This window comes from Mobula birostris, chromosome 19 (assembly GCF_030028105.1).
Source record: "Mobula birostris isolate sMobBir1 chromosome 19, sMobBir1.hap1, whole genome shotgun sequence".
Classification (NCBI taxonomy): Eukaryota; Metazoa; Chordata; class Chondrichthyes; order Myliobatiformes; family Myliobatidae; genus Mobula; species Mobula birostris.
This window is the reverse complement of record NC_092388.1, coordinates 51,398,270-51,410,630: the sequence shown is the minus strand read 5'-3', so window position 1 is coordinate 51,410,630 and position 12,361 is coordinate 51,398,270.

Here is a 12,361-nt window from a genome sequence, read left to right as displayed (position 1 = left end):
CGTCTCAGGTTCATTTTAAAACTTACTCGTCACCACTGTTATGTTTTGTAACTCCATAAACTAATCAAAAGAAAAGCACAGGAGCCCAGGTATAAATGTGTCTACTTCATTTCTTTTCTTAAGTGAGGGGTGCAAATATGACATGGTGGTGTAATTATGTATGCCATTCGCATACTTCTTACCTACAATGCTTTCATAATTTTATATGTTTCTATAAGATCCCTTCTCATTTTTCTGAATTGCAGTGAGTATAGTGCCAGGCAATTGAACCTCTCCTCATAGACTAAACCACTTATCTCTGGGATCACCCTGGTCAACTTCCTCCAAAACCAATATAACTCTTTCCAAGTAAGGAAAGCAGAAATCCTTTCAGTACTCCAGATGTGGCCTCACCAATACCCGTGCACAGTTGGAGAATAATCTCCCTGCTCTTAAATTCAATCCTAGTAGTAAAGAAGTCCAACATTCCATTTACTTTCCTGATAACCTGTTGCACCTGCAAATCATTCTTTTGTGATTCATGCACAGGCACACCCAAGTCCCCCTGCAATCTTTCACTATTTAAATAATAAATCAAACCTTGTATTTTTCCTTCTAAAGTCGATGATTTCACATTTGCTCATGATATACGCCATCTGCCACATCTTTACCCATGCTCTTAACCTATCTGTATCTCTCTGCAGGCTCTCTACATCCTCCGTGCAATTTGCTTTTCCACTCAATTGATTCGCATCCATAAAATTAGATATGCTACACTCAGTCCTCTCTTCCAAATGTTTGATATATATCAATAGACAATAGACAATAGGTGCAGGAGTAGGCCATTCGGCCCTTCGAGCCAGCACCGCCATTCACTGTGATCATGGATGATCATCCACCATCAGTATCCAGTTCCTGCCTTATCCCCATAACCTTTGATTCCACTATCTTTAAGAGCCCTATCCATCTCTTTTTTGAAAGCATCCAGAGTCTTGGCCTCCACAGCCTTCTGGGGCAGAGCATTCCATATATCCACCACTCTCTGGGTGAAAAAGTTTTTCCTCAACTCTGTTCTAAATGGCCTACCCCTAATTCTTAAACTGTAGCCTCTAGTTCTGGCCATCCCGGGAATTAACCTTGTGAACCTACACTGCACTCCCTCAATAACAAGAATGTCCTTCCTCAAATTTGGAGACCAAAACTGCACACAGTACTCCAGGTGTGGTCTCACCAGGGCCCCGTACAGCTGCAGAAGGACCTCTTTACTCTTATACTCAATTCCCCTTGTTATGAAGGCCAGCATGCCATTAGCTTTTTTCACTGCCTGCTGTACTTGCATGCTTGCTTTCAGTGACTGATGTACAAGAACACCTAGATCTCGTTGTGCTTCCCCTTTTCCTAACTTGACTCCGTTTAGATAATAATCTGCCTTCCCGTTCTTACCACCAAAGTGGATAACCTCACATTTATCCACATTAAACTGCATCTGCCATGCATCTGCCCACTCACCCAGCCTGTCCAAGTCACTCTGCGTTCTCATAACATCCTCCTCACATTTCACACTGCCTCCCAGCTTTGGTATGCAGTATGTATACTGCATACATACTTTGATAATAAATGTACTCTGAATTTTTGGTGACAGAGCCTCAATAGACAAAGGCCTGCAAAATCTGCAATAATTATTGAGCAATTGGAAAAGACAGGCTGACGCACCCTGTTCAGTGTCGTCTTTTGTTGATTCTATTGTGTTACTTCTAGTTACTGCAATCACCCACAAAAAATATATCAAAGGGTTGTATATGGCGACATGCACTATGTACTTCGATAGTAAAATTACTTTGAAATCGAAAGAGAAATGTCCCTTTGGTAAATGTAGTGCAGTAATTGGAATACCTGTACTAAGTAACTATATGATATCTCAAACAAATTAACTGAGCTGAAGGAATATCTGGCATTATTGAATTATTATAAGCAATTCTCGACAAATCCACTATTGTTCTTAGCTCCTGTACACAACTTCTGTATAATGATGTGATGAGGAAGTGGACTAAAGTCAAATTAAAAACTGCATGTCTGATGATATGCTAGTTCTACTACTGAACAAATGGAGTGTTTATGTCTACAGCATTGATAGCAGCAGAGAAAATAAAGTACTCTTGGGTAAATAAAGGTAGTCTAGCCATTATATATGAAGTACAAGCAGTTCCATTCCATCAGTATATATAAGGGCATTACTTCACCACAGACCACAAATTCCTGATTTCTCTAGTCAAAGAAATAAAAACTGTGCCTCAAATGAATTCAAGGATTGGCTTTGACTTTGAGAGTATATAGATATACACTTGTTTTCAAGGAGGAAAATGTTACAGAAACGTACTTGCTTTCAGTTGTCTTATGTAGTGAGAGGTGGCTACTGATGTAGGAATGTAAGTGGTGACGATGATAATAATATATAATAATATTGTGAACATATGTGCCTGACACCACATAACCAATCCTATCTACGTTACCCCCCATCTCCATGCATCCTTATCTTATGGATATTTTTTAAAAATACAACATGACATTGGCTGTCTTCCAATCTGCTGGGACCTACCAAGGCCCAGAGAATTTTGGTAAAGTACTACAAATGCATCTGCTATAACTTCTGCCATTTCTTTCAGCACCTATTCCATCAGGACCTGGGGATGTGTTTACCTTTAGGCCTACTAGTCTGCTCATCATTACCCCTTTAGTGACAGCGATTGTATCGAGGTCTTCAACTTTCACTGCATCTATAAGATATCTCTTTGGCATGTTAGACTTGTCCTCCACCACGAAGACAGACACAACATAGTCATTCAAGGCTGTTTCTATATTACCCAACATTAATTCCTTTTTCTCATTTTCCAAGTGACCGACAGTCACCTTTGCCACCCCTTTCTGCTATATAATTATGAAACATTTTCTCTCCATTTTTATACTTCATGCTACTATTTTTATACTTCATGCTAGTTTATTTTCATAATCTATCTCCCCTTTCCTTATTGCTTGCTTAATGGTTCTGTGTCTCTTTTTCAAGTTTTCTCAATCTTCCAATTTCCCACTACTCTTGGTGACTGTGTATGCATAAGCTTTTAGTTTGATGCCTTCTTTTATTTCCTTAGTTAACCAAGAGATAGTGCGAGAAGATCAAGAGCATGGCAATGACACAGGGAAGTGATTGCTTTGGAGGGAATTTGTTCATAAATCTAACAGCAATGGAGATAAAGTTGTTAAGTCTGGGTATCCAGGCTTTCCAGCTCTTGTACAAATCAATGCCAGTCACAAAAATGCAATTATCTGACTTGATTGCCGATGGAATTACCCATCATTCTCATGTTGTCCCATTATGAACAATATTTTTGTATTTTTTGATCTTTGGGGTTTGTGTGTGACTGGTTAGACCCAGGATATTTTTTTGATCGACCCAAACTTTTCAAAAACAGTGGCTTTCTAGATCATTCTGGAAGGCAGTCAATTGCAGAGTGTGGCGCTTGGAGTCACATATGGTCAGGGTGGTAAGGACAGCTGATTTTACAGAAGGATATTAGTGAATCAGATGGACTTCTACAACAATACTGGTCAGGGCACTAACATTTTTTTTTCCAGGTTTATTTAATTGGCTGAGCTTGAGTGGAGAGAATGTAACGTCAAAGACAGAAACAGAAAGTGAGCCAAGATGAAGGGAATAAAAATTCCAATTAAAATATCACAGAGAATCATTATAGACAAAAGGTTGTTCATAGATTAGTCCTTTCTGGGGTAAAGGTCAGGCTCCCATCAAATGTATTACTGTACTGCAGTCAATGCCATTGAATTTGACCTGCATTATACCTGATTCAGTCACATTCATTGTTGTCATAAGATTCAGAGTGAAAACCCAGTACATTCTTGATAGTCTAATGAGAGGGAAAATGCAGTCATGCAGTAAGTTAAATGTTTTGCATTAGTGAATTTCTTGCTGAAAAATGCAAGGAATTGAAGCATGATTCAGAAATCAGATATGCAAAGACATTCAATTAATTACATTATGCCATAAGGCTAATTTTAGTTTCCATATTTATTCAAAAATTGTTGGATACACAAATCAGCAGGCGACAGCATAATGAATAATTCCACCCACTTGTCTTTATACATCATTATTGCAGGATACAGAGGAAAATCTCCCCAGAAGTGGTTGTCTTTTGATGTTCTGCATGTAGTCTAGTTGTGTTTGCTCCCTTTCAGAACTCCCATCAATTCCCTGTCAGCGGCCAACCAAGTTCTTTTTTCAGAAAATACTAGTTCAAAGCTATTAAAGTTAATAAATTAATTATGGTGCATTTTCTTTCATTTAGGGTTCAGCAACGTTTTGATGGAAATCGATTGCTTCCTCTAAAGCCACTGCAGGACTTTAGATAAAAATGGACTTCAGAGCCATTAGTTTTTTTGATTAGCTTGACTCTTGGGTCAAAATAAAATGACATTCATTGACTCCAGTTCCAGCACCAGCCTGTGGAGTGGAAGGAAACAAGCTAATTAGTGAGGAACAGAGAGGAAGAAGCAGCAATGAGGAGAAAGAAAAGAACCTGACAGTTCGACTTAGCTTGGTTCATTAATGAGTCCTGTTTATGCATCCAATATGGTAAGCACTTCAAATGTATTACTGTCAAACGTGCCACAATTTCTAAAGAGTGTTCAAGATATCTTAAGCTTCACACTAATTGTTAATAACCTCAAAATTAAGGAAAGGCAAGTTAAGAGTTAAATATCGGACTCAACTGGAATTCAATTAGGTTGTTAACAATGTTAAAGGCATACAAGCCAAAGTTAAAAATGGCCCTGTGTTGAAGTCTGACAGAACTGAGTGCCCCAGTTGTCTGGGAAATGGTTAGCGAAAACTGCTGAAAAGCAATTGAAAATTCATGCCAGAAAGATTTAAAGGGACAAGCCCATTGCTTGGTCACAACATTGGAAGAATAACACAAAGCACCAGTTGTCATTTGAATAATGAGGAAGTATTGATATTTTTCCCTTGCTTGGTGAGTTGAGAATGAGTTACGGTCTCAGAATAATACATTTAGAAATGAGAAGAGATGAAATTTCTTCCTTCCAAGGGTGGTGAATCCCTAGAATTCTTTATCACACAGGACAATAGTGGTTATACACACAAAATGCTGGAGGGACTCAGCAGACCAGGCAGCATCTGTGGAAAAGAGTACAGTTGATGTTTTGGACTGAGAATCTTAAGCAGGAAGTTCTGCTGAAGGGTCTTGGCCTGAAACATCAACTGTTTACTCCTTTCCATAGATGCTGTCTGGCCCACTGAGTTCCTCCAGAATTTTATGTGTTTTGCTTGGATTTCCAGCATCTGCAGACTTTCTCTTGTTTGACGATAGTGGTTAATTTGAAGAACATATTTAAGAAGGAGACACAGACACGAGGAAATCTGCAGATGCTGGAAATTCAAGCAACACACACAAAAAATGCTGGTGAATGCAGCAGGCCAGGCAGCATCTATAGGAAGAGGTGCAGTCGATGTTTCGGGCCGGGACCCTTCGTCAGGACTAACTGAAAGAAGAGATAGTAAGAGATTTGAAAGTGGGAGGGGGAGGGGGAGATCCAAAATGATAGGAGAAGACAGGAGGGGAGGGGTGGATCTAAGAGCTGGAGAAGGGAGAGGATCATGGGACAGGAAGCCTGGGGAGAAAGCGAAGGGGGGAGGGGAGCCCAGAGGGTGGAGAGCAGGCAAGGAGTTATAGTGAGAGGGACAGAGGGAGAAAAAAGAGAGAGAGGAAAAAAGGGGGGGGGAATAAAATATATATAAAATATATATTAAATAAATAAATAAGGGATGGGGTGTGAAGGGGAGGAGAAGCATTAACGGAAGTTAGAGAAGTCAATGTTCATGCCATCAGTTTGGAGGCTACCCAGACGGAATATAAGGTGTTCCTCCAACTTGAGTATGGCTTCATCTTGACAGTAGAGGAGGCCTTGGATAGACATATCAGAATGGAAATGAGACGTGGAAGTAAAATGTGTGGCCACTGGGAGTTCTTGCTTTCTCTGGTGGACAGAGCGTAGGTGTTCAGCAAAACGTTCTCCCAGTCTGCGTCGGGTCTCGCCAATATATAGAAGGCCACATCGGGAGCACTGGACGCAGTATATCACCCCAGCCGACTCACAGGTGAAGTGTCACCTCACCTGGAAGGACTGTCAGGGGCCCTGAATGGTGGTGAGGGAGGAAGTGTAAGGGCATGTGTAGCACTTGTTCCGCTTACAAGGATAAGTGCTGGGAGGGAGATCGATGGGAAGGGTTGGGGGGGACGAATGGACAAGGGAGTCGTGTAGGGAGCATTCCCTGCGGAAAGCAGAAACAGCGGGGGAGGGAGAGACGGGCTTGGTGGTAGGATCCAGTTGGAGGTGGCAGAAGTTACAGAGAATTATATGTTGGACCTGGAGGCTGGTGGGGTGGTAGGTTGAGACAAGGGGAACCCTATTCCTAGTGGGGTGGTGGGAGGATGGGGTGCATTTAGCCTGTGATTTGCTGTAAGTGTTACCAAATAATAAGTGTGGTTCACAGACTGATTAAAAGGCCTTCTCATATGGGAGGGGATGGGCAGAAGCTGTCTTTCAAAGTAGATGTGATCCATGTTGGAAATAAGTACATCTGGTTTCTGGAAGTTTAGTTGATCACTGAGCTTAGCAAAATGTTTGCAGACATTTCAGCTCCAGTTGAGAAGTGCAGTTGAGGGTGTTGTCTCTTCAGAATGCTGGCTTGTATACTCCTCCAGAGTCCGAATGGATGTTGATTAGACATCGTGATCAGGTTGGCTGGTACAAAAGACTGTGAACAGTTTAGTGATAGAAGATTCTGATTGGCTAGTTTCGAGGGAGGTCCGTTGGAAGTGTTTGCTTTGCTGTCCAGATCCTGAGATTATTGGCGATTTGTTGATTGTTGATGGCATTGTTTCTCTTTCCTTCGTAATGTTTCATGTACTAGATCTATGTTGATGTGTTTGTTGATGGATTGTTCTGTAGAGAACACATTTCGAGAAATTCTCATTCTTTTCTTGTTCTTGCTTGAGTCAAATATTCCACAATATTTCAAACATCTGGTTTCCTTTGCTAAAAGGAAGATTTATCCGGCTATTCACCATATAATGGGAACAGTTCACTTTGGCACTGATGCCAGAGGTTCACATACAGACACATTTAAAAACAAGCAGGAACAAAAACAAATCTGTTTACTGCAGCTGCTAAAATGTTCCAAGAAGTACTGTTTATCACATTTTTTTTAGAAACGTGCTGTTTTGTGGCTATTTCCTCTCTGTTGTGCAGGTGCAGTTCTTGGTCCTGAGCCAGCTGCGTTTCGAGGGGAGCTTCTTCATTACCAGAGGATGTTTTTCTTTTCCTGATGTTTGCCCCATTGTCCTGCGGAGAATCCTCCACACCTCCATTTCTCCTTGCTGCCAGGAGCCTCCAATGCCGAAGGTTTTCTGGTGTTGTGAACTCCAAGGCATCAGTCATCGGGAGATCCACATACACAAAACTGTTTCCAGTTAAAACTCTGCATCAGGACTCAGAGAGACAAATACGTTTCAAGCAGGAATGAACAGTGATACTCTGGAAGTAGCTTGTACAGTTGAAACAAGCAATAGTTTTAGCCAAATACTAAACCAGAGAACAGCATTACTAAAACATTACAGAGGGTGATTTGTGATCTGCTTCAAAAAAAGCACCCATTGTACCGGTACCTAAGAAGACTTTCTGATGACTTGCCTCAATGTCTCCTGCCTGGCAGAGTTTTTCTCAACCATAATGAAGTGTGTTGTGAGGTTTGTTATGGTGAGCATCATCTCCTGCTTCAGGGATGACCTTGCTCCACTCCAGTTTGGCTACTGCCTCAACAGGTCAACAGCACATGTGATTCATCTGTCTCTTCATCTGCTCTGGACCATTTGGACAGGAACTCAGCATCAGGCTGCAGTTCATCACCAAGAGCTCAGTGTTCATTGCAATCATCCCACCCAAATTCATCATCATGATTCAAGACCTAGGAATCTGTACCTCTCTCTATACATTCTCTGACATTAAATGTACCTACTGAATACACATGATAGCTCCAATGCCATCTTCAAATTCACTGACAACTCTACTGTGGATGAGTCACAGTGGTAATGATTCAGCCAACTGGAATAAAATAGGACACCTGGTTGAGTGGTATCACAACAACCTCTCATTTAATATTAGTAAAATAAGGAACTAATCCTTGATTACAGGAAGGGGAAGGAGGGCAAATATGAAACAGCCTACATTGGCGGATTGGTGGTGGAGAGAGTCATCAGCTTTAAATTCCTGGGCATTAACATAACACATGTTAATGAAGAAATCTGGCGTGTCCCCTAAAACCCTCACTAATTTTTATAGATGCACTGTAGAAAGCATTCTTCTAGGGTGCATCACAACTTGGTATGGAAGTTGTCCTGTCCAAGACCGGAAGAAGCCGCAGAAGATCGTGAACACAGCCCAGCACATCACAAACCAATCTTCCATCCTTGAACTCACCTTACACCGCATGCTGTTGGAGCAGTGCTGCCAGGATAATCAAGGACACGACCCACCCAGCCAACACACTTTTCATCCCTCTTCCCTCTGGGAGAAGGCTCAGGAGCTTGAAGACTCATATGGCCAGATTTGGGAACAGCTTCTTTCCAACTGTGATAAGACTGCCGAACGGATCCTGACCCGGATCTGGGCCGTACCCTCCAAATATCTGGATCTGCCTCTCGGTTATTTTTGCACTACCTTACTTTCCATTTTCTATTTTCTATTTATGATTTATAATTTAAATGTTTAATATTTACTATTGATTTGTAATCCAGGGAGCGTGAAGCGCAGAATCAAATATCGCTGTGATGATTGTACATTCTAGTATCAATTGTTTGGTGACAATAAAGTAAAGTAACAGATGACCTCTCATGGGCCCAGGACACAGATACAATCCTGAATAAAGCACACTACCGTCTTTACTTTCTTAGGAGGTTAAGGAGGTTTACCTTGTCACCGAACACTGTAGAAAACTTCCAGCAAAAGTAACTTGACAGGTTGCATCATGATCTGGAATGGCAATTTGAATATGCAAGAAGCTGTCCAATGCTTATTCCACACCACCATTGGTAGTATTGACAGGGATTGCTGCCTCAAAAGGCAACATCTTCCAAAGGTTCCCACCATCTGGACCATGACATCTTGCAGCTACCATCAGCTAATACTTTGTTCTAATTGTGTTCATTCTTGTAAAAATTATGGCACCTTCACTCTATCTGCCACGAAAGGCAGGTTTCCCTGTGGCTACGCATTTTAATTCTACTTTCTATTCTCATTCCAAGTTGTCAGCCCATGGCTTCCTCTACTGCCATGATGAGGTCACTCTCAGTCTGGAGGAGCAACATCTCATATTCTGTCTGGATAGCCGCCAACCTGATGGCATAGACATCGATTTCTCTAACTTCTGGTAACTCCTCCTCCTCCCTTTGTCTCTTCCTATTCCCTGTTTTGTCTCACTTCTTACCCTTCTCTTCTCCTCATCTCCCCATCACCTCCCTCTGGTGTCCCTCTGTCCCTTTTTCCCATGGTCCACTGTCCTCTCCTACCAGTCTCCTCCTTCTTCAGGCCATTACCTCTTCCATCTATCTCCTTCTAGCTTCTCACTTCACCTACCTTCCCCAACCTACCCACCTTCCCCCTCACCTGTTTCATCTATCACCTGCCAGCTTGTACTCATTCAACTCCCCCCATCATCTTATTCTGGCTCTGGACCTTCCTTTACCAGTCCTATTAACAGGCCTCAGCCCAAAATGTCGACTGCTTATTGACGCTGCCTAACCTGCTGAGCTGCTCCAGCATTTTGTGTGTGTTGCTTTGTGTAATTGATGTTCTCTGGTAAATGCTGTTTATCTGATATGTGCCTGTGGTGCTGCTGCAAGTAAGTTTTTCATTACACCCATGCATACACGTACTTGTACACAGGACAATGACAATAACGTGAGTGCGACCTTCAACTTTGCCATTTTCACTTAACATAGTCAAAGCATCCCAAAGGTGCTTCACAGGAGCGTTATCAGAGAATATCTGATCCCAAGCACATTGGGAGAGAATGCAATGAATCCTTTTGGCCCTGAAGTGAGGCATTTAGTCATTCCTACATTTTGCATTGTAAATCGTGGATATGCTGAGTGACACTGATCCTGGGGAGTCCAGGCCCTTTGGGAGAGGTGAAAGAACAATTGGTGTAAAAATCTTGCATATTTTATGTTAATATTTTTGACTTGAAATTTAATTGGCTGTTTAAGGTTTTAAAATGCTATATATTTTTAATAACAAAGCAATTTAACTTTTAAATTTCTCTATCAAGCTGAGACCCTATCCCTTACCTTGGCTCCAATCAGTGCTCTGGGGGCAGAACCTCACTGGATTGGTATCCCAATTAGGTTCATTTGAGGGTATCTTATATTAATAGTCTGTCATTATGTTCTTCCCATCCTATTAAAATCATTTATAATTTTAAGGACCTCTATTGCATCATTCTTCAGTCTTTTCTTGTGGTGTTGGAGACTGAGACTGAACCAGTTATTGATTCCCTTACATTTTTAGCATCATACAACATAGAATAGTACAGCACAGTACAGGCCCTTCAGCCCACAACGTTGTGCTGACCCTCAAACCCTGCCTTCCATATAAGCCCCCAACTTAAATCCTTGAATATTTTCTCTTTACCCTTTCTAATGTTTCTGCTTCCCTTTAGCAATATGGCAAACAGAACTATTCTTTACAACGCTCCATCCAAGGTCAAAGCATCTTACTACATATAGAGGTTAGAGAGGAAGAACTACTTTTTTTTTAAAACAGTGAGTTATTCGAGATTGTTTAATGTCATTTACAGTGCACAAGTGAAAAGGAGAATGAAATAATTGTTACTCTGATGCAGCAGAATAAGATAAAATACACACTTATACAATAAAAACACAAAATATGTACATAATGATTTATATACGTAGATTGATTGTATGTTCATAAAATAGTGCTCGGCACAGGAGTATTTGTACATAATGTGACTGACAAGAAAAGATAGTAGTGGTTAGGGGTGTGGAGCGGTGTATTAGTGAGTGGAGGTGTTGATCAGCCTTACTGCTTTGGGGAAAGTAAGTGTTTTTAAGTCTGGTGGTCTTGGTGTGGATGCTACGTAGCCTCCTCCCTGATGGGTGTGGGACAAATAGTTCATGGGCAAGGTGGGTGAATGGATATCGACCTGATTCTTCTTCTTCATGTGCCTTGCGCATTACACGCTTGGACGATCATGGCTCTCCACATTGAACGATCCCTCGCAGCATCAATGATATCTTGCACACTTAGATCTGTTAGTTCTTTCACAGTGTCTATATATTTTCTTCTTTGCCTTCCTCTTCCGTGTTTCCCAGGCATACGGCCTTGTAACGTAAGGCATTCTATTTCTCCCTCTCTGATGACATGACCCAGAAATTTAAGTTTCTCCTCATTTAATGTTCTCATTAAAGATCTTCTTGTATGAGCACGTTGGAGTCTCATTAGTTACCCTATCTCTATATGATATTTTCAGCATTCTTCTAAGAAACCATATTTATGTTACTTCTAAGTTTCTTTGGAGTTCTGGTATTATAGTCCATGTTTCGGAAGCATACAGCAAGATTGACTAGATGTAAAATTTTAGTAGCCTAAGCCTTGTTGACATAGAAATGTGTCTGTTTGTAAAAATGGGTTTCATTTTTTGGAAGTTGGTTTTGGCAATGGCAATTCTTCTTTTTATTTCTACTTTACTTCTAGCACCTTGTGATATAAAGCTACCAAGGTAATTAAAACTGGCCTTCTGTTCAATCTCTTGGTTACCAATGTACAGTTGGCAGTTGGGAGTATTCTGTTTTGATATTACTATACATTTGGTGTTTTTACAGTTGATGGTTAGACCAAAATCTGCACTTGTTTGTACTACTTTGGCTCAGAGGATTTGTAGGTCTTCTGCAGCACTTACTATTAAGATGGTATTGTCTGCATATCTTATATTGTTGATGTTAACATCTCCAATTTTTATCCCATCTAGATCTTCTATTTCGCAGAAGCATTTCACTGTAGATATTAAATAATTCCAGTGAGGCAAGGCAACACATCCCTAACTCCTCTTTGAATTTTAGTCCAACTGCTTATATTATCATCAATTTTTACTGCCACTGTTTGATTCCAATATAAATTTTGAAGCAGTTGTTGGTCCCTTCCGTCAATGTTTAGTGTAGCGAGAATTTGAAATAATTTTTCATGTTGCACTTTGTCAAATGCTTTAGTGAAATCA